This window comes from Sus scrofa, chromosome 7 (genome assembly GCF_054392235.1).
Source record: "Sus scrofa isolate SSC_HxYL_T2T_F1_AM1 chromosome 7, Sscrofa_HxYL_maternal_Yorkshire_Landrace_v2.0, whole genome shotgun sequence".
In the NCBI taxonomy this organism is placed as follows: domain Eukaryota; kingdom Metazoa; phylum Chordata; class Mammalia; order Artiodactyla; family Suidae; genus Sus; species Sus scrofa.
The window spans coordinates 46026193-46048494 of NC_139389.1; the positions used below are offsets into that span (position 1 = coordinate 46026193).

At 42.8% G+C, this 22302-nt stretch overlaps 1 protein-coding gene across 50 annotated transcripts in view; it reads right to left on the reverse strand.

Moving 5' to 3' along the window:
• Positions 1-22302, reverse strand: part of TRERF1 (transcriptional regulating factor 1) — a 217390-nt gene that overhangs the window by 117816 nt on the left and 77272 nt on the right. For 36 of the 50 annotated variants that reach the window (XM_084968144.1, XM_084968139.1, XM_084968137.1 and 33 more), the window contains exon 3: positions 13533-13616. The exons of the other annotated variants lie outside the window; for them this stretch is intronic. The gene's annotated coding sequence lies outside the window, so the exon portion shown is untranslated. The remainder of the gene's footprint in view (positions 1-13532; positions 13617-22302) is intronic. 50 annotated transcript variants of the gene reach the window in all.

The window sequence follows — 22302 nt, forward strand, 5'->3', positions numbered from 1 at the left end:
AAGTAAACTATCAAATTTTATATGATGAACTATATGGTATATAAGGTAAATTCTCAAAAATGTATTCTTCCCACCACGAACATATCTTATTTGATAACCAACAAAGATATTAAAATAAAAAGCAAACTCAAGAGGGCAATGTTACATAATGAAATCTCCTAGTAAAATACTGAATAAGGTTATAAAAGTAAAAATGTACAAAATTAGACTCAAAGAAAAAAAAATCAAGATTTATAACCTTTAAAAATTTACTAAAACAATTCCAGACAAAGGACTATTCAACAATGACCCAAAGTTAAAATGACAACAAACTAGGAAACACTGTAATCTATGCAGCACTTGAAATAGTAGTATCCTTTAATATGTAAACAGCACTTATGAATCAGTAAGTGGGGGATAAATACAATAACGGGGAAAAGATATAAACACCTAGCCACAAAATAAATACTCACACTTATGAAAAGACTTTCAAAATCATTAACAATCAAATATAAATTAAAATAAGATAATACTTATCGTTCTATCAGACTGGCAAACATTTAAATTATTGCAAATACAGCACCCAGGGTGGCTGGAGATTATGATGACATGGGGGTAGTTTGAAAAAAATTTTTTTTTTCTTTTTAAGGCTGCACCTGCAGCATATGGAGGCTCCCAGGCTAGGAGTCTAATGGGAGCTACAGCTGCTGGCCTACACCACAGCTCATGGCAATGCCAGATCCTTAACCCACTGAGAAAGGCCAGGGATCAAACCCGAAACCTCATGGTTCCTAGTCGGATTCATTTCTGCTGTGCCACGACGAGAATGACGGTATCACATTTTCAGCAAGGAGTTTGGCAAGATAGGGAAAAAAAAACCTCTGAAGCCCTTTGACCTTCTAGATATTTGTCAAAAGAAATAAAAAAGTATGCAGAATTGTTTGACTAGGGAAAAAAGAAACAACTTACATACCCATGTGTGAGGCACTTATTAGATAAATAAACTGTGGTATGTGTTTATGTAGTCACATATTAGAATAATATACAATCATAATCTTAAATTATGAAGATCTAAATGTACCAAAGCACAACAGTGCCCACAATATTAAAAAAATATAGAAAGTATACTTTCATAATTGTTTAGAAGTGTATATGGGAGTTCCCATCGTGGCTCAGTGGTTAAAGAATCCGACTAGGAACCATGAGGTTGCAGGTTCGATCCCTGGCCTTGCTCAGTGAGTTGAGGATCTGGCGTTGCCGTGAGCTGTGGTGTAGGTCCCGGGCGCAGCTTGGATCCCACGTTGCTGTGGCTCTGGTGTAGGCTGGCGGCTACGGCTCTGATTCGACCCCTAGCCTGGGAACCTCCATATGCCGCAGGAGTGGCCCAAGAAATGGCAAAAAGACAAAAAAAAAAAAAAAGTGCATATGTATAAAAACTTACGTTGGAAGTACATACGGAAAAGGCGCGGAAGGAATTTTATCAAAATGTTGTTCTCACCAGGGGAATGGGATTATGTGTGACTTTCATTTCCTTCTTCATACTCTTCTGTACTTTATATATTTTCAACTATGAATATATTCACTAGTTTTATTATGAAAAATAATAAACATACGCAGAGTAGCTAGAATATATCTACTGCCCAACTTCTATGATCATACATGCTGACTTTATTCCATCCATACTCCTGTCTGCCCCCAGCCCTGGATTATTTTAATATAAATCCTGGATATGTCACATATATATATGAGACATAGGGCTTTTCATAGTTAATATACTCTTAACTCTCCACTGTATTATCTTAAAGCAAATACCTGATACTTTATTTGTACATAAACACTTTAGCAGGTATTGGTTTAAAATATAACCGTAATAACAATCATACCTAAAAATTAATAACTTCTTAGTATCAAACATCCAGCATCCCAATTTCCTCAATTATCACATAAATGCCTTTTTACAGTTGATTTACATAAAACAGGATCCAAACAAGATTTACATTTGCATCTGGTTGATATGTCTTTTGAGTCTTTTAAAATTTATTAACTAGTACCCCCCTGGCCCCCACCAATCCTTTCCCACGCTATTTTATTTACTGAGAAACATATGGGTCGTAGGTCCTAAGAACTTCCTGACTGCATCTCTGTGGTGTCTTTTAACAGGCTTCTCTATTCCCTATGTTTCATTTTAAATGAGATTTAGTTTTAGTGTCTGATCAACTTCACATTCTTTAACATTTTTTGTAAGACTATTTCAAGTCAATTGTATTATTATTATTATTATTATTTTTTGGCCATTTCTAGGGCCGCTCCCGCGGCATATGGAGGTTCCCAGGCTAAGGGTCGAATCGGAGCTGTAGCCGCCGGCCTAGGCCAGAGCCACAGCAACGCGGGATCCGAGCCGCGCCCGCAACCTACACCACAGCTCATGGCAATGCCAGATCCCTCACACACTTGAGCAAGGCCAGGGATTGAACCCGCAGCTTCATGGTTCCCAATCGGATTTGTTAACCACTGAGCTACGACGGGAACTCCTGTATTATTTTTTATAACCAGACAAAACAGTATAGCTAAAGAAAATGTTTTGAAGGAACCTAAGAAACACCAGTCTAATTCATCTATTTCAGCAATTTATTAAAACCCGGTGTCCAAAAGTTTTTTTGGAAGGCAGGCCAAGCCAATGGTTTCTCGCACAGGAAGGCTACTCAATGACTACTGATGGACTGACTTATTTCCCAAAGACACTCTTTTTATGATATAAATCCATCTCCCCTTCTTCCTCAATGCCGAAGTCCATCACCCTCTGAGCAATGGCACACCCTCCACCAGAAGCTCACGTCATCCTATAATTGCAATTATCTTCATTTTTCCCTTATTCCTTTTTCAAAAAAGTAATATAAGGACACAACTGAAAATTTGGAAATGACAGAAAATGAAAGGAGGAACCGCTCGTAATTTCATACCTTGAACAGAGTCACTGTTACCTATATACTCAGTACCATCTTTATTAGGGATATACATTCTGTACCTAATTATAATCAGTGAATACTGATTTTAATATTCCTTTAGTTAATATCAAATACATTAAAAATACCTGTAGGTTATGTTAAGGGTATAAGAAATAGCAAAAATAGGAGTTCCCAGTGTGATGCAGGCACATCAAGGATCCAGCATTGCCACAGCTGTGGTGTAGGTCACAGCTGCAGCTCAGATTTGATCCTTGGTCCGGAACTTCCATATGTTTCAGGTGTGGCCAAAAAAAAAAAAAGCAAAAATACAGATGTGGTCTTAGCTCAGCCTGAGAAAGAGAACTTTACCAATCCCCTAGACAGCCCCTATAAACTGCTCCCTCATCCCATCCCCTCCTCCCATCACTATCCTGATTCTTTGTCTATGTTCACTTGGTCTTATAGGCCGTGCCTCATGTGTGTGGCTGTCTAAACACCGTATCATTGGTTTTGCATGCATCTGAGCCTTATGTAATTGGAATCACATCGCAGATATTCTGCAACTTGTTTTTTCACTTAACGTTATATTCCTGAGATCTTTCTGTGCTCTCACAGCAGCTATGGCTCATTCATTTTAACAGCGCAGCTAATACAGATAGATTCCACAGTAAGACTATGCCATAGTTTATACTGCAATTTCTGCACCCAAAATTGTATTGTAAATATTCTGTCACAATGCTACATATCTTCGAAATAATTATTCATTATAATAGAGTATTATGCTGAGAGAACTATTTTATTTTACAGCTACCCCACAGTTGGACATTAATTGTATGTGTGTGTGTGTGTCTGCTTTGTAAATAACGCATTAGGGAGCATCATTGTCTAAGCAGCATATTAAATATTTTGTATCATTTCTTTCATGGGGGGGATGTGGGAAGATGGTCCACAGAAGCGATATTACTGGATTAAATGTGTGAATGAACAATACGGCTCTTTTAATACACTGTAAAACTGCTTGATAATATTGTAGTAACACCAAAATTGGGGATTATCTTGAAAATGGGTTTGGTTTGTTTTACGTTTTTTTTTTTTTTTGGCTAATATATTAAAAAATACTTTACTGCTATTTTAACTATATATTACAAAATTGAACATTTTCCATATACTTGTTTAGGGTTGTAGTTAGTTATTCAAGTGCTCTACCAAGGTTTTTTGTACCTTTCTTTTTAATTTGTGGAGCATTTTACATAATAAAGATATTAATTCTGTCACATTACTGCAAATCTTTTCCCAGGCTATTGTTTCCCCATTGGTTTTTTTACATGAAGAAGTCTTTGAATATCCTGTAGCTTGATGGACTGACTATTCTTATCCTTTTCCAATGTTTTTCTTTTGTTTCTAAGCAATAGTCAATTCTATTGGTTTCCTATGCATCTACGTTTTGCATTTAATTGTTTAATCCATCTGTAATTCATTTTGATGAAGTCAAAATGATTTTCTCCAAATTACTAACGAGGCATCAAAATTATTTATTGAATAATTCTCCCTTCCCCATTGATTTGCAATGACTTCTCTACGATTTATTAAATTACTTCTGCAAGAGTCTATTTCTAAACTATCCTAGTTCACTTATCTACTTCCTTCTCTTATGCCAGCATCACAGTGTTTTAATTACAAAGGCTTCATAATGCATTTTAATATCTGGTAGTGCTATATATTTTAATATCCAATAGATCTGACTCCCTTCCCCGAAAACCATTTTCATAATTCCCCTTGAGGTTCTCATCTACTTATTTTTCCAAATAGACTGAGAACCATCTGGTGAAATTTTTTAAAATCCTGATGGGACTTTGAGAGGAATGGCATTAGGGCTCATGAACTAATTCCAGAAGTATCCAAATCCTTAACTTTGATCTCACCATTTAGAAATAAGGTTTTTAGCTAATCTCTTTAACTTTTCTGGGTTTACAACTAAGCAATCTGTAGTTAATGATTATTTTATTCTTTTCTTTACAGTATTTATTCTCTAAAAGTTAACTATTTTTATAACTTTTTGCACTAGCTTTTTGTTTTGATCTCAATCATATCGAATGATGCCTTATCATTGATGGGGGACCCAGTAAAGTATAAAGCCAGTGGATGTAGGAACTCAATTTTCCTTATCAGATTAAGGAATGGTTATTTTATATATTCCTTTTTACGTGGTCTGTGAAAAGCAGAAGAACTAATTGAAGGCACTACTGAAATTAATGAGATTATTATGTATTTTTTAACTTAAACAATTTATGTGAATCAAATTGAAATATATGTACATGAAGCCATTCCTACATTCCAGGAATATAACCCCCTTGGGTATGGTGGAACATTCACAGACTCTATTGTTGAAATCTACTCATTAGAATTTTATCTAATATTTTTACATTCTTAAGCGAGATTGGTATAGAGCTTCCCTTTGGGGACTTGCCAGATTTGTTATCAGAATCGTGTTTGCTTGAAAGGAGGATCTGGAAGTTTTCCATCTTTTTTGTAAATCCTGGAACACTTTATATAACACAGGAATTATTGGTTCTTTGAAAGTTTAAAGGAATTTTCAAAGGCTTTTTTATATTTAAAAATATTTCACCTGGCGATCTATAGTTAATGATTATTTTATTCTTAAAAAGAATAATTAATTATTATGATTAATTAATAATAATTATCATAATTCCTCTGTGTGTGTGTGTGCGTGCGCGCACGCAGCTGTGTCTGTGGACATTACCGTGTTTGTATACATTTAAAATGACACTGTAAGTGATTGATCTCTAATGGAACAGGGAATCGTTTTATTGTCATTCACTGCCTTTTCCCACCATGAAAAGGGAGTAAATGCCCAAGATGTTGAAGTGCTAAGAAATAACCCCCTTTTCCAGGCATCGGTTCCAAGAGCAATCCTTTCTAGAGGCCCATCAAGGAGGCTAGAGCAGGTAGTGAGGGAATCCCGGATGCTGAACCCTCTAAATTTCAATGAGGCTGATCGAGTTTGGGAACCGACTTAACCACTGACATATGGAACTAAGAAACCTAAGATCCGAAGAGAAAAGGAGATCACCCGGTCTATCCCAGGTCACCTCTAGTTCTGAGGTAAAGGTCTCCCAACTTTCTAGCCCACAGAACACTGGCTCCGGCTGCAGAGCAGTGCACCTCTTCCAACCACAATAAAAGTGTGTAACTCTAAGGCTTTCTTTGATTGCTGAAGGGCTCCTGGACCAAAGGCCTTACAAGTACTTGCCAGTGGCCATAAAGAAAGATTTAGCCACCAGTCAGAATGGCCATCATTAATAAGTCCACAAATAAAAAATGCTGGAAGGGGTGTGGAGAAAAGGGAACCCTCCTGCACTGTTGGTGGGAATGTAAGCTGGTACAACCACTATGGATATCAGTATGGAGATACCTCAGAAATCTATACATAGAACTACCATATGACCCAGCAATCCCATTCTTGGGCATATATTCAGACAAAACTTTCCTTAAAAAAGACACATGCACCCCCATGTTCATTGCAGCTCTATTCACAATAGCCAAGACATGAAAACAACCCAAATGTCCATGGATAGATGACTGGATTAGGAAGACGTGGTATATATACACAGTGGAATACTACTCGACCATAAAAAAGAACGAAATAATGCCATTTGCAGCAACATGGATGGAACTAGAGACTCTCATCCTGAGTGAAGTAAGTCAGAAAGAGAAAGACAAACACCATATGATATCACTTATATCTGGAATCTAATATAAGGCACAAATGAACCTTTCCACAGAAAAGGAAATCATGGACTTGCAGAATAGACTTGTGGTTGCCGAGGGGGAGGGGGAGGGAGGGGAGTGGGGTGGTTGGGGAACTTGGGGTTAATAGATATAAACTATTGCCTTTGGAATGGATTAGCAATGAGATCCTGCTGGGAACTATGTCTAGTCACTTATGACGGAGCATGATAATATGCGAAAATAGAATGTGTACATGTATGTGTAACTGGGTCACCATGCTGTACACTAGAAAAAAAAACTGTATTGGTGATATAACTATTAAAAAATAATAATTTTTATAAAAGAAAGATTTAGCACTGCTATGGGCTGAATGTTTGTCCTCACCCCCCAAATTCATATGTTGAAGCTCTAGCCTCCAATCTGATAGTATTAGGAGGTGAGTCCTTTGGGAGTCAATTAGGTAAAAAGGAGTCATTGGAGTAGAGCCCCCATGATGGGCTTCATGTCCTTTTCTTAGAATAAGAAGAGACACCTGCGCTTCCTCTCTCTCTAAAGAAGTCATGTAAGCACACAAGAGAGGCTGCCTAGCAGCCAAAAGAAGAGGTCTCAGAATGAAACCCACCTTGCCCGGCACCTTGATCTTAAACTCCTCAACTTCCAGAACTGTGTGATATAAACTTCTATTGTTTAAGCCACCCAGTTATGGCATTTTGCTGTGGCAGCCTGAGCCAAAACAGGAGGGTGGTGGTAATGTCTGACCCAAAGAATGGTGAGCTGCAGCGATACAGAGCTCAGTCTGCTGCAGAGAGAGTGTCACCTTGGGAGAAACAAGTGGTACGGAGCCTGAATGGATTAAGATGGAGTAACTACTAGAACATGCGAGGAGCATATGTGAGAATTCAAACAGGACTTAAAGAGTTCCCTCTGTGGCCCAGTGGGTTAAAGGATCGGCTTTGCTGCAGCAAAGGTTGCAGTTGCGTCTCGGATTCAGTCCCTGGCCTGGGAACTTCCATATGCCCCAGGCGCATTTAAAAAACAAAACAAACAAACAAACAAACTCCAACAGTGACACTATGCCCAAGAATGAAGCCTGTGAACAGGGCAGTGACTGCAGATGTGAGTGGGCCATAGAATGGTCTGCATTTTTCTTGAGGAAGACACACCTTAGTTCATGTCCATGTTCACAGAGGATCCATGAAACATTAGAGATGGAGGAGATGTTAGGATTAGGTGACCTTTCACCAGTCAAGGTGATGAGGCTAGGAGCGCCTGGCAGGAGGACAGGGACCTCAAAACACTTTTTAGTGCTAGGATGCCATGATTCCACTTAGAATTACACCCAAGCAGAGCAAGCAGTCCATTCCCCCCTCAACAAGGGCAGAGAAGTTGCTTTCACACCCGTCATGGCCTCATAGAGAAGCCTAATCCCTGGTTGGAGGGCAAAGTATGTTTGTGCTAAAGCCAAGCAGGCAAGTGAAGCGAAGCAGAATGAGAAACATTTTATTGCTGTTTTGGATGCTGGGGTGTATGTTTGGGGGTTTTTTTGGTAATGACTTCAAAAGGCATCTAACAAAGTCATACTCTTTTGGCAGCTTCAAGATGCAGTTGCAGCTACAAGTACTAACACTTGCCAGCAACTGACTGATGTACATGCTGCTTTTCTCAAAAGTACCCTTTCCTTTCTGGGGCTTTTCAGACCAAACTAAATTTTCTTATGTATATGTGTGGGTGCCCACACACACACAGGGACACTACCACACAATTGAAAACCAAATTAAGTTGAACAATTTACCATTTTTAGGGTTAAAGCGTGGAGAAGGGAGAAATATTGTCATGCCTTTTCATATCTATTTAGTTATTGCAACATTTTCTTCCTACCCATGGAAAACTAACAATTCTTAAGGACTTGAGAGTAAACAGTTCCTTCTTTTATAACATGAATTGGGTTTATCAAGACTTTGGTTTACGTGAATTTCCCCTGTTACTTTAAATCAAATCAAGACATGACCTGAGAGAATTCCTAGGCTCCATGAGACGCTTCAAAAAAGTATGATTTGTGGGATGGACTGGGAGCTTGGGGTTAGTGCCATTTAGAATAGATAAGCAATGAGGTCCTACTGTACAGCACTAGAAACTATATCCAACCCCTTGTGATAAAACATGATGGAAGATAACATGAGAAAAAAATATATGTATGTATGTATGAATGACTGGGTCACTTTGTTGTACAGCAGAAATTGACACAACACTGTAAATCAACCACACTTTAATAAAAAAAAATTTTTAAGTATGATTTTCCCCCCTTACAGGTGCACATTAAGTAGATAACGCCACATCTCCTCACCACCTGTTAAGCATAGATTCAAGGACACATCCACTCTCTTAATGTAGGTTTCACAGGTGATGTCAGAAAAATAAGAGTGCAATAAATTAATCCTAAAGCTGAGTGTTTTCAAGGTAAAGATTTTATGCCCTGCTTATCTTCTTTCTACTATTTCAGCATGAAGATGGTCCATCATGTTATAAAAATTGTAGTGACCAATGTTAGGTTTTTAAAAACATCCTTTCTTGGCAAAGTAAAAAAAAAAAAAAAAAAATGGTAGCACTAAGCCTATTCTCCAAATTTTGGGGGGTAGTTTTTTTGGTCCAGGTGATCTACATTTGAGCACCACTTGTCTACAGCACCCTCTGTATCAGGGACTTTAGGGTCAGTTGTCCAGTTATCACTAGCCCTCATTTCTTATCACAATGGTGACCAGACAGCCTTGGGGGCAACAAACAACCTACAGAAAACTGAAGTCTAATTTCAGTCAATATTCAGGGGACAAGGAGATACAAAATGTTATGGTCTATACAGTAGAGGTCTGTAAGTTCCTGGTCACTCTGGAACATCTTCCTCCAGCCACAGGCCCCTCGCTGCACCCTATCCACCCAATTATCCTCGAAGTTATCGCCTCCCAGTTTTATTTAATTACTTAATTAATTTTTGTCTATTTAGGGCCACACCTGCAGCATATGGAGGTTCCCAGGCTGGGGGTCGAAGCGGAGCTGCAGCTGCCAGCCTATGCCCAGATCCGAGCTGCGTCTGCCACCTACAGCACAGCTCGTGGCAACGCTGGATCCTTAACCCACCATGCGAGGCCAGGGATCAAACCTGCATCCTCACAGATACTAGTTGGGTTCGTTACTGCTGAACCACGATGGGAACTCCGCCTCCCAGTTTCAAAATCAGGTGACAGAGCTTCAGGTTGCTGTGCCAACCTGTGCTCTTCGCACCACTAATCTGGGAACCCCAAACCAAGACACTTCACCCCCCGGGATTCTGAGAGCTCAGCCTTTTGGCACCTAAGGCTTTAGAGAAGGATATACAACATTTTATCAGCTACAATTCCACTGAAATAAATGCCCAAGACGAGCTTGTCACTACTGCACCCAATCCAGGTGATCCTAAATCTATCCACCCAGAAAAGCCTGACTGCGTGGCTGGTTTGGGAAGGCGAAGCAGAGGAGGGTCATCCGCCCCTCCAGGGCCTCCAAACTGAGCTAAGCAATGGCAAAAAAATCAGCTGAAATCCATCACAACAGGCATTCGACTATTTACAAGACTTTATCAACCAAGAATACATCAATATAGCAGTCCCCATCATGGCACAGCAGAAACAAATCTGACTAGGAACCATGAAGTTAAAGGTTTGACCCCTGTTTCTTGCTCAGTGGGTTAAAGATCCGGTTAAGGATTGCCATGAGCTATGGTGTAGGTCACAGACACGGCTCAGATCTGGCATTGCTGTGGCTGTGGTGTAGGCCGGCAGCTGTAGCTCCAATTCGACCCCTAGCCTGGCAACCTCCATATGCTGCAGGTGCAGCCCTAAAAAACAAACAAACAAAAAAAAAACAACAAAAAAGAGAATACATCAATATATTATTGTAAAGTTAAGATTCCCTGTTGACTAGGGATTATACGTACCTAATTTAGCTGTGTGCTACCTAAATTTTTCTTTATTTAGGTTTTCCTCAAAATAAATAAAAAAAAAACATTCCAACAGAACACTGTAAATCAACTATAATGGAAAAAATAAAAATCATTAAAAAAATTTTAAAACCCACTCCAGTTTTTTTTCAAAAAACCCCATAAACACTAAATATTTTAATACCTTTTATTTACCTTGGGTCTAAATGAGCTCTTCAGTGACATATATTGTTACGAAGAGGGTTAAATTCCTAGCTTAAACATGCAAATAAACGTGACAATATTTTGAGTTATATAAAGCTACTAAAGGTAATATTTCCTGGGCCAGCCCCTGGGCCACAGGCACTTTACTGGGATTATCTCAGTTAATCCTTACACGGAACCTATAAAGTGGGTGCTGTTCTTATGCCCATTTTATAGATGAGGTTACAAATGAGGAACTTCATTACTGTAATTTAATCTCCACGAACCCAGAATTTGAGTGCAGTGTTTTACTCTGGCTATAAAAAGGTTGAAGAAGCATAATCCGAAATGAAAGAGCATTGTAGAAGGCATAGTCAACCTCCTAGAACGTTCTATGTTTTAAGACGTACTGAAAAGCAGAGGCTAATTGCAAGCCTTCCAACAGGAACTGTTTGGGAAGAAGGTTCTGCCTGAAACTAGGCTGTGTCAAAGCACTTTCAAATTCAGACTTTTACTAGTTAAGAGTGGGTTTTCTCTTACTCTTATCCCCAAGGAGTCTGAATTAGTAAGGTTTCTATAGATGATATGGTGGATGTCAGCTGTCACTCTCCCAGCATCCATTCCCCTCCTCTCCCAGTGGTACCCAGAGCTCTGCTTCTTCCATCCTCCCTCCAGGACCCTGGTGCTCTGGGGAAAGGACACACACTCCCCAGTATAGGGACAGACCAATAATGCAATGTTTCATTCAATCAAACAAATAACAAAACCTCTCTTTTGGTTCTAAAGTAGAAATGTCCCTTTTAATTCTGTTATTTATTTATTTGGGCTGCACCGTGCCACATGGAAGTTCCCAGGCTAGGGGTCGAATCAGAGCTACAGCTGCCAGCTTACACCACAGCCAGAGCAACGCAGCATCTGAGGAGCATCCGCGACCTATACCACAGCTCACAGCAATGCCGGATCTTTAACCCACTGAGCAAGGCCCAGGAACAAACCCACATCCTCATGGATCCTAGGTGGATTCATTTCCACCGTGCCACAACAGGAATTCCTGAAATATCCCTTTTTGTATAACCCAAGCAGTCTGCATCTCTTGGTCTATTGAGTATTTTCCATTCGCACCTCTATCTCCACCCCTGACCTGTCTCCACCAGCTCCGCAGCCTTAGAGGTTCCACTCTCTGGAGGGTGTCAACATGATCCCTGCCTTCTGGCTTCTGGCTGAGTATGCCTGGTGGGAGGCACCATCAGGAGATGGGAGAACTGATGGTGACCTCGAAGAGGAAGTCTATTCTCCTGGCTCTTTCCCAGCCGTGCTGCAGTAGGTGGACTGCCCCCTTCGACCAGAGATAGCCTTTCTCTACAGCTTCTCTTCCCAGTTCTGGTAACCAAGCCCTCCCTCTTCCTTCCAGACCTAGGCACGGGAAGCACTCCCTGACATTACTAACCGTGGGATCCTTCAACACCCCAAGCTGGTTTCTCTTAACCCTGCTGATGCCGCTGTAAAGTTACTTCAGCAGGGACTCTTGGACTACTCCATTTGAATGAACCATCTGTTTCCTACTGGAACCCCAGGGTGCAGTGGCTTAAATATGAAGTCGAAATCAGGCACAATAAAATTCCCACAACCACTATGGAAAACAGTATGGAGGTTCCTCAGAAAACTAAGGATACGGTTACCATATTATCCAGAAATCCTATTTCTAGGCATATATCCAGACAAAATTATAATTCAAAAAGATACACGCACCTCTATGTTCACTGCAGTGGGCTATTCACAATAGCCAAGACATAGAAACAACCTAAATGTCCAGTGACAGATGAATGGATTAAGAAGGTATGGTACATATAACACAATGGAATACTACTCAGTCATAAAGAATGAAATAATGCCATTTGCAACAACTTGGATGTGATGAGAGATTATCATACTAAGCGAAGTATGTCAGAAAGCGAAGGACGAATACCATGATATCACTTACATGTGGAATCTAAAATATGGCACAAATGAACCTATCAACAAAACAGAAACTAACTCACAGACATAGAGAACAGACTTGTGGTTGCCAAGGGTGGAGGGGGAGGGAGTGGGATGGACGGGGAGCTTGAGGTCAGTAGATGCAAACTATACATTTACAATGGATCAACAACAAGGTCCTACTGGATAGCACAGAGAACTGTATTCAGTCTCCTGGAATAGAGCATGATGGAAAAGAATATAAAAAAAGAATGTGTGTGTGTGTGTGTATATAATATTTAATTGATAATATTTAATATACAAAATATATATGTGACTGAGTTACTTTGCTGTACAGCAGAAACTGGCACAATACTGTAAATCAACTATACTTCAATTAAAAATTATACATGCTAAAAAAAAAAATCAGGCACAATAAAAAAGAAACAGAAGCAAACAACTGTGAGCCTCACATAAGAGACACAAAAAGTATGGAACTTGTCAAGAAAAAAAACCCCGAGCACACCAACAAGAGTCAAATTCTCCACCCCATTCCACGTGATGCTGAATTCCAGTACATGAATCTCCAGGCATTTCCCAGGGAAAGTTTCCCAGACATGCCTGGGTGTCCAGGCCCAGAGCAGCCACCCTCCCCTTCATGGGGCATTTCCCACACCACAGAGATCAAAGGAACAATCTGAGGACTCCATCATAAAGCATTCAAACACCCAGAATGTCAGAGAAGCTACCTGTTTTGAGATTAAGAGGCTTAATCTCTCAGGGTCGTTCTGCTTCCGTGTCTTCCTCCTTTAGCATCCTCCAGAGCCCAGGGCCTGCAGAGGTGATGCAGAAAGCACATTCAGGATATCTGGCTTCAACATGGGAACAGATCCTATCAATCAGGGGGGGACCAGAGAAGCGGCCCAGGGCAATGGATGGACCTGCCCAGGAGGAGGGCCCTGCAAGGTCCCTGAGGGTGGAGAGGATTTAGGGGAGAAGGACCCTCAATTCTATTCCTTTACTCAGGCCCCAAACACAGGAATCCCTGTGCTCCCCTCTTTCCCTCACACCCCACATCCAACCCATCAAGCAAATGATGTCGGCTACATCTTTTCTTTTTTCCCCCCTGCTCTTTTAGGGCCACACCTATGGCACATGGAAGTTCCCAAGCTAGGGGAAAAATCAGAGCTGTAGCCACTGGCCTATACCACAACCACAGCAACGTGGGATTCAAGCAGCATCTGTGACCTACACCATAGCTCAGAGAATGCCGGATCCTTAACCCACTGAGCAAGGCCAGGGATCGAACCCACATCTTCATGGATCCTAGTCGGGTTCACTGGGTTCATTAACTGCTGAGCCATGAAGGGAACTCCTGTCAGCTGTGTCTTTAAAACACATCCAGACTCTCACCATCTCTTACCAGCTTCATTTCTACCACTTTGGTCCAAGCAGGCTCTCCCATTAGAATACTGCGATAACCTCCTAACTGGTCCCCCTACTTCCACCCCTGCCTTTCTAAAATCCATGTATTACATGAGTTGAATTGTGTCATGGGTTGAACTGTGTCTCCCCACCATTCCTGTGTTGAATCCTAACCTCCAGTACCTCAGAATATGACCTTATTTGGAAATAGGGTTGTGGCTGATGTAATTAGCTATTGAGATGAAGTCATACGTCATACTTTGCGTAGAGTGGGTCCCTAATCCATTAGGACTGGTGTCCTTATACAAAGGTGAGATATGGACACAGACACCCAGCAGGTGCGCATCATGTGAAGACTGGAATTACGCTGCCACCAGCCAAGGCACACTGGCTAGGAGGGAGATCTGGATCAGATCCATCCCTAGTGTCTTCAGAGGGAGCGTGGTCCTTCGGACACCTTGACCTTGGACTTCTGGCCTCTAAAATTGTGAGACGATAAACTTCTATTGTTTAAGCCAACCAGTTTGTGGTACTTTGTCATGGCAGCCCTAGCAGACTAACACACCATGCTCCCCACAGCAGCCTAAAAGTTGCTTTTCTGCTCAAAACAGTCCTATAGCATCTCATCTCTCCCAAAGTAAAAGGCAAAGTCCTTGAAACGTCCTACAAGGCCCACATGGCCCGGTGCCTCCTTCAATTTCCTACAGCCACAACAGCTTCCTCAAACATCCCAAGCAGGCTCCTGCTTCAGGGCCTTTGCACTTGCTCTTCCCTCTGCCCAGAACACTCATCCCGCAGGCATCCTTTATTTCCTTCAGTTTTCTGTGATAATGTAACCCTCTCAACCTGACAACCCCAGCACCCTTTCTATCCCCTCTCCCTGTTGTATTTTCCTTTGTAGTGCTTCTCACCACCTAACATTTGTTCATATTTTTACCCTCTTCCCTCACACTAGACTAGAAACTCCCTGAAAGCAGGGACATGGTATTATGGTATGCCCCAGAGTCCAGCACACAGTAAATGCTCAAGAAACACTGGTTGTGAGATTTAGTTGCAGAATGAAAGAAGCCAAGAGAAAAGAGAGTTGCAAGAAGGAGGAAGTTGTCCACAGTGTCAAAAATAGCTAAAGGTCCAGAAAGATAAGGACCAAAGTGTCCGTTGGGTGTGGTAACATGGAGGCCACAGGTGACCTGAGAGAGGGCAGTTCCCGCAGAAGGCAAGAGCCACACGCAGCTAACCCAACTACCAAGGCAGAAGCCAGCCCGAGCGGGTGCCTCAGCACAGAAGCAAAACCCAAGGGCAGATCCTTCCAGACGTCTTTTGAGGGAAGGAGAAAAGGGAATGAGAGCAAGAGGGGGTAAAGGTTTGAGGAAGGACTGCAGCAGAACAACCGGAAGGGGTGAGGCCCCAGGAGCTGCAGGGGATGGGGCAGCCGAGTGCAGCAAGGAGGTTCTCTCTGTTCAGGAGGAGGGGGAGGGACGTGTCCTTCTCCCAGTGGAAGGAAATCAAGTTGGGATGAGCCCAGATGGGCATAACTGCATGAGGGGGAGGTGAGAACCTGAGTGGCTTGCTGCTGAGTGATGCAACCTTGTCAGTGACTCAGTGAAGGTAGGTTGTCTCCTCGTGAGGAAGGCAGACCACCAGAGGACTGATGGAGGTGGGGACAGTGGGGAGCATCCTACAGGGTCAGCCCTGCAACCGAGTACCGCCTTAAATTCTGCACCTCAGGTGTCCCATTCACCTTGCTCGGAGAGAGAGCTGGCTGCAGGCCTGCATCACTGAGGCCACGTGGACTCAGACAGACACAGTGCACGTGACGATGGGTTTCTGGGACAGGCCTTCTTCAGCCTGGATTTAGAAGGGTCTTCCTCTAAGTGAAGAATTCCAGGACCCCGAACAGCTCCATCCAGTTCTGTCAGGGATGCATCATTCTCCCAGGTCCCCAGATTCAACCTTTTGGGGTCCCTTTAGGTCTTCATTCTCCACTCCCCTAATTCCTCCCTGTCAACCACGAATCCTGCCTATGACACTTGGGTGCTGTGGGGGACCCAAGTTAAAACCTGTATATACTAGTCCCATGAAGTGTTCTGAGCTTCTATTGACGGATGATGAAACTGAGGTTTAAGGGATGAGGTAGCCTGCTCAAGGGCAGCAGGCAGCAAGTGGCAGAGCTGGGGTTTGAAACCTTCCATCTCTCTTTCTTCTTGTCCGTATTCATGTCACCACCCTAGTCCAAGGCCTCAACATTTCATCCCTAAAATTCAATGTGATAAACGCCTTCTAACGTACCTCCCAGCATTCCCCAGTTATAGTGCACTCATCTGGAGGAAACTTCTACCTGCACTCTTCTGGATTTTTTTGTTTGTTTCAGCAAAACTTTATTTACAAAAATAGGCACCAGGCCATAGTTGGCCTATGAGTCATCGCCTTCCAACCACTGATTTACAGTCTTCATGGAATTATGAAGATTTTTGTTCCTTATTTGTTCAAACATTTCCCCCTCTTCCCTTCCTCTCCCATTGGGATTCCAATTACACATATATTAGACCGTTTAATATTGTCCCACAAGTTGTTGATGCTATGTTTTTCTTTAAGTATCTCTGATTCCTTTTGGATAGTTTCTACTGCCATTTCTTCAAGTTGGTGTCTAATTTGCTTTCATCTTATCCAGTATGTTATTTTGAATGTTGCACTTTTCAGCTCTAAAAGTTCCACTGGAGTCATTTTTATATCTTCTACTTCTCTCCTCTTTTACGATCTTGTTTTTCTCCCCTTATTGAAATGTGCAGTGTATTTATAATGGCTTACAGCACTGTGTTTACCTACCCCTTTACTATGCAATTGGCTTCAGTGGTTCCCCAGTTTAGGAAAATTCCAAACTCTGCAGCCATCCCTTCAAATCCTTCAAGAATGAGGTACATCCCCTTCTTTAGTTTTGTTTTCCACACACATGCTCTGCTCCACCTCATCCAGGATGCTCCTCCCCTTTCCATGCTCCCCTCAAGGCCCCAGTGTGGGACATCCCCCTCCACTCCCACAGCTCCACCCCTCTAAGTGGCTTGCTCTCACCCCAGCTAGCTGGGCAATCCCCACTCTTCAGAACTCACTGCATTTAGCTTCTCTTGGAAAATGTTCCATTTGCCAAGTTTCCATGTAGATGCCACACCCCTTGAAGGTAAATAACACACAAGGTGAACTCTTGAAATTGCCTACTGCTCAACACAAGTCTATAATAATAGCGAATGTTATGTGATCTACAGAACGATACTTTTTTTTTTTTGGCTTTTTTTAGGGCCGCACCCGTGGCATATGGAGGTTCCCAGGCTAGGGGTCCAATCGGAGCTACAGCTGCTAGCCTACACCACAGCCACAGCAACGTGGGGATCCGAGCCACGTCTGCAACCCATACCACAGGTCACAGCAACGCCAGATCCTTAACCCACTAAGCAAGGCCAGGGATTGAACCCACAACCTCATGGTTCCTAGTTGGATTCATTTCCACTGCGCCATGATGGGAACTCCTACAGAATGATTCTGATGAAGTACAGATGATGTACTCCTAAAGTTTTTCAGAAAACACAAAAGAGAACTGGAAGAGGTAAGGGAAGGGACATGGGGCCTTCTTGAAGTTCTGGAAACACCTATTCTTCCTTTGCAGGAGCACTCAGAGTCTGACACCCTGTAAGAGCCACCCTAACAAGAAAGGGGGTGGCTAGATATAGCTCCCCACCTCCTCCACACTCAAGGTCTTGGAATATGTCCTTAGCAACCCTTCACCTGCTTTCATATACACAGATACCCTATCCTCCTCCCTCTTCGAGGGAAGAGATTGAAGGGTGAGAAATCCAAATCTGGCTGAGAGGAGTTCATGGTGACAGCAGAATGGCAGAAGTAGGAAAAAGGACACACAATTTCTGGGGCATTGGGAGTTGGCCCTAACCCACTTTGACTGCCAGCCGGGGACCATACAACAATTCTGGGATTCTAGGAGAAGGATGGCTGGGAAAGGTGAAAGTCAGCAAGGCACTCAAGGGCCATCAAATCACACCCTATGCAGATAGAATGGGCAGCGCCTGGATAACCAAGGCCTGGGAGGATTGTGGAGGTGGAGGTGACACTGTCTGCTAGATGCCCAAGAAGAAATCAAGACGTCTCCAAAGCAGCAGAACTAAAGGCACCAGGGTGGGCCTCATGACACAGTGGCAATAGTGGGAGCTCTGGAGTCAAGCCTGGGATAGTCCCCCCATTGACGGTCCAAACACAGGCTGGTCACTTCGGCTCTCTGAGCCTGGTTCTGCATGAGCTAATGCGAGGCTTAAATAAAACCAGAACTGCAGGAAAACATCTAGCGCATGGTCTGGCATTACATAAGGAGCCCAATAAGTGTGGCCCCCTCCCTCCTTCCAGCCTTCAGAACTCACCGCAAACAACCCTCACTAAGAGAACAAGTGCAGAAGCTACTGAGCCCTTCCCAGGGAGAAGGTCTGCAAAGGAGGGTGGGCGGAGTCTGCAAAAGGGAGGCGGACAAAAGGGCCCCCCCATTGCCAGGAAGAGAGAAGCACTGGGCCCTTGTGGATGACACTTTCAAAACACACAAAACTTTGAGCCTCAGACCAGATACAAACAGGAAGTTTGTGACAAACTTAGAAAACATGCAGGCACAACGGCAGGAGGCTGACACCACTCAGAAAAGATGAAAATGAACACTTCTGGGGAAGGTGGGGTGTGTGTCTGTGTGGAATAAAAGGAGCGTGCCTGGCCGACGTCCCAAACACACACAGCTCCTCCCCATGTCAGGGAGCCTCTGCCCTGTGCTCCTGTCCTCGCCCCAAATGGGGGCCCCATCCCGTGCAGTTGCCGTGGTTTTCTGGTTTCCACATGGGACCTGTCCACACCTCCCCACTCCCTGACCCTCCCCTTCCTCCCCAGGCATCAAGGGCAGCGGACACTCTGAACAGCACTCTGGGGGCCTGGGGGACTCAGGTGTGTGAGATCATTTTTCAGCGATTAGAACTTAGTACAGAAAGAGGAAGTAATATGGGGAGGTCCCACAGGACTCCCGACCCCAGTGCATGTCTCATCCACAGCCCTGGCCCCACAATGGGGTCTCCAGGCTGCCATGTTTTCTCCGCTGCACTCCTATCTGGGACCAGCATTTGCAGTTGTACTGTTCTCAGTGGTATGGGGCACTGTAATGTCGGTTCCCCTGCTTGTAGAGGCATGGAAATATGGACCCACCTAACCTCTCTGGCTTATGTCCCATTTCCCCAAATGGAGTGACACTGCAAAGTTCCCTCCCCTTTGTTCTCAATCTCCCAGCCCCTGTGGACTTAGCCTTCACACTAGGCCGTTTGTCTGGTGAGTGTGCTCCACAAAATACTTTAAATTAATTAATAAACAACATCAATACCATTTTGCTCCCCTCTCCCCTCCCCCCCACCAGATGGTCCCATTAGTCCTGATCCACCCTCGCTCAGGGGTCCCTGGTTCCACCCCTCCAGGTGAACCGCCAATGGTAAACTCAGTTCCCCTGATTGGCAGCCTTAGCACCCGCCCCTTCCCTCGGCACCTTTGGCAGTGGTTTCCCCACCTCCCCAAGTTAGGTTCTTTTTTTTAAAAAAAATGACTCATTTAGGAAGAGACAAAACCAAAAACTTCAATGGTGAAGATAAAACAGCACCCAGTCTCTTTAAACACCTCCTACTCCATGCAGAATTTAGATCCGATAAAGACTCCCCCCACTGGACCTCCTAGTTTGTAACTTACGGCATACACAATATTTCTAGCAAAAAACACTTCCAGTCATGTCTTCTCTTTGGACTTTTCAGGGTCTTCTTTAAGAATGAAGGTGGCCTTCGGACTCTAATATTACCTTTTTTTTTTTTTTTTAATTATAGTTGACTTAGAATATTGTGCCAATTTAGTACCTCTTTTAAAATGTGGGAATGAGAAATTAAAGTCCATGCTTTCAACTCCTGGGTCAAAAATTAATTATTAGATGTTTTACTACGTTTACGATTCTGACTTACTGGACAAAGGATGTGGACTTTATATCATTGGCCTAATGAGAACTATGGGGAGTTGGTTTTTGTTTTGTTTTGTTTTTAACAAAAAGTAAGACTTCTTGATATGTAAGAAGTTGACATTTTGCGCACAGTATTTGAAAGGAACAAAACTGTGTAATATAATAGACTCATAACATAAAATGTGCAATTCAGGTGATCCTAATCCAGGGATTCTCCACATTGGCTTCATTTAAAAACTTCTAGGCCCCATCCCTAGAGATTTGGGTACATCTGGACTGTGGTGGGGCTCTGGCATTGGTTGTTTTTTCCCTCAAGTTTCCTGTTTTTTTGTTGTTGTTGTTGTTGTTTGTTTTTTAAATGAAAGCTGCATCGTTTATTTCCGGTTCTCTCTGGGGGGCGGGGGTTGTATTTTCTTTTTCTTTTTTTTTTTTTTTTTTTCCCTTTTTTGCTACACAGGCAGTATGAGGGAATTCCTGGGCCAGGGATCGAACCTACACCACACAGCAGCAACCAGAGCCACAACAGTGAGAATGAGGATCCTCCACCTGCTAAGCCATCAGAGAACTCCCTTCCTGGTGATTTTAACATGCATCCAGGGCTGAGAATCATTGGTCTACTGCAGAAAAGAAAATGGAGATCAAAGAAATTAAGGTGCAGTCTAAGACTACATAGCCAGACACAAAACAAGAACCAAATCTGACATTTACAACTTCCCTTCCAGTTCTGCAGTCTTGTTCAGAACTTCAGTATTCACAGAAATAACCCCTTGGGGTTTTTTTGTTTTAAATTTGGGGGACTAACACAGAATGGCCAAGGTTTTGTTTTGTCAAGCAAGGGTATTTTTTTTTTCCCTGACAAAGCAAGACTTTAATGGAAAGGGGTGTCTGGGCAAAGAGCTGCAGGGTAAGGGAACCCAGGAGTGCTGCTCTAAGGAAGGGTATTTTTATAAGTATCTACCAATTACTCTTACAGCTTTTTCTGACAATCTCATACTCATTTACATACTGGCCACCCTCTCCACCTCGATCTCCACCCAGGAGGTAAGACAGAACAAAATCTGGCCTGTGCCCGCAGCCTCACTCACTGCTACATAGCCTGCCCTTCACCAACCTCCATAGGGCAGAGCCAAACAAACTCAGGCCTCCAAACTTCTCCATCGTCCCCTTTGCCCTCAGACTCCATAAGACCGCTCCTGACCACAGATGACTTCCCGGTCCCTCCAAACCCACCCCTGGCCTTTTTCCTGACCAACGAGAGACAGCTAATATTTGTACAAGTCACAGCATCCCAATATCCACAGTTTGTTCTTCCACACACATTATCTTGTCTAAATTTCTCCCTCGTCAAGAATATACTAGACTGGGTCACTGTGCTATACAGCAGAAATTGACAGACCATTATAAATCAACTATAATAATTTTTTTTAAAGTACACATATCGTATTGGAGAAAAAAAAGAATGCACTGGAAACTTTAAAAAAAAGGTTGAACCATAGTTGCTGTCCAATATTCTATAAGTTACAGGTATACAGTAAAGTTATTCACAATTTTTAAAGGTTAAACTCCATTTCCAGTTATTATGAAATACTGGCTATATTCCCCGCATCGTACAATATATCCCGGAGCCTATCTTACACCCAGTGGTGTGTACTTCTCACTGTCCACCCTTGTTCTACCCCCCTCCCCCGTTATCACGTTTGTTCTCTGTATCTGTCAGTGTTCTTCTTTTATGTTATAATCACTAGTTTGTTGTATTTTTTTTTTTAAGATTCCACTCGTAAAAGCATCACTGACACTTTGGGCTGATCATTCTTTGTGCAGAGGCTGTCCTGTGCATCGTAGGATGTTTAGCAGCTCCCAGGCCTCCATCAGTAGCTTCTGGTAGCACCCCCCACCAAACAGCTGCCACACCAAAAAGTTTCCAGATATTGCTAAATGTCCCCTGGGGGCGATATCTTTCCCAGCTGAGAACCAGTGTCTTTCTCAGTCTGACTTATTTCACTAAGCATGATGCCCTCCCGAGTCCATCTGGGTTGCTGCAAATGGCAAAATTTCAGTCTTTTTTAAAG